Raw genomic sequence first — 1,297 nt, 5'->3', positions numbered from 1 at the left:
TTTTATCTTTGTTAAGGGTGTCACTGATGTCCTCCACTCTTTTCTCAAGTCCAATGAGTATCTTTATGATTATTACTTTAAATTGTCTGTCAGGCATATTACTTATTTCCATTTCACTTAGGTCTCTTGGTCTGATTTTGTCCTGTTTTTTTCATTTGTGACATATTCCTCCATTTCCTCATTTTGTCTAACTCTCTGTGTCTGTTTATATGTGTTAGGAAAGTCAGATGCATCACTTGCTCTTAAAAATATGGGATGCTTCATGTATTTGTGTGTCATCCTTCTCCAGGGGCCATACTAATTTTCTTCATATGGTTCCAAGTTTTTAGTATACATGTGGCTAAAGTGAGTGTTTTAGTTCCTTTAAAAAAATTTTTTTTAATGTTTTACTTATTTTTGAGACAGAGAGAGACAGAGTATGAGCAGGGGAGGGGCAGAGAAAGAGAGGGAGACACAGAATCTGAAGTGGGCTCCAGGCTCTGAGCTGTCAGCTCAGAGCCCAATGCAGGGCTTGAACTCACAAACTGTGAGATCATGACCTGAGCTGAAGTTGGTCACCCAACCAACTGAGCCACCTAGGCACCCCTAGTTCCTTTTTTGAATTTGCCTTATATAGCAGGGTAATTGATTGAAATGCAATTTTATAAGCTCCCCATTTATTTTATGTTAAAGAATTTCTCTGGTCTTTGTCCTGGGTTCTTGTGAGTGAGCTTCTAAACTCTTGGAATTTTCCAAGTGTCAGGAGTGTCTTTGTTATTCACTGTGGGGACCCAGGATCACACCTGAGTTTGTGCTTACTCCTTTTGGGACCCTAGATGTCAGCATGGGGACTGGTCCATTTGGAAAAACCAATTGTATGGTTAGAGGGTTGAGGCTTTGGTTCAGGTGACTTCTTGACCTTTAGGAAATGGATAGGGGCTGGAGATTGAGCTCTGTCATGTGTTAAAGATTATTCCACCAATGTTTAGGTGGGCCCTGGTTGGTAATCATACACTGATATGTTCGAAGGGTGACGTGTCCTAAGGACGTAGAAGCTTTGTGTTTGTGACCCTCCTAGACTTTGCTCTATGGATCTCTTCATTTGTGTTCTTTGTAATACAAACTTTAATCATAAGTATAACACTTTCCTGAGTTCTGTGGATTATTCTAGTGAATTTATACATAGCTCCAAGTAATTTATGGAACAGCACTTATTTTCATATCTGACTTGATTCCTTGTGTACATATTTCCCTTGGCCAGACTCTAGAGGGGAAGAGAGTCAGCATGGGATTTGGCTCGAGACTTGCCTCAGTCCCT

At 40.3% G+C, this 1,297-nt stretch overlaps 1 non-coding gene across 1 annotated transcript; it reads right to left on the bottom strand.

Moving 5' to 3' along the window:
- Positions 1-244: 244 nt before the first annotated feature.
- On the bottom strand, positions 245-353 carry LOC147581980 (U6 spliceosomal RNA). Its single transcript, XR_015250680.1, has one exon. It is a non-coding gene; the product is annotated as a U6 spliceosomal RNA (small nuclear RNA).
- Between the last annotated feature and the right edge of the window lie 944 nt (positions 354-1,297).

Source organism: Puma concolor, chromosome B1 (assembly GCF_028749965.1).
Source record: "Puma concolor isolate L17-30 chromosome B1, mPumCon1.1.hap2, whole genome shotgun sequence".
Taxonomy (NCBI): domain Eukaryota; kingdom Metazoa; phylum Chordata; class Mammalia; order Carnivora; family Felidae; genus Puma; species Puma concolor.
This window is presented reverse-complemented; position numbering and strand designations above follow the sequence as displayed.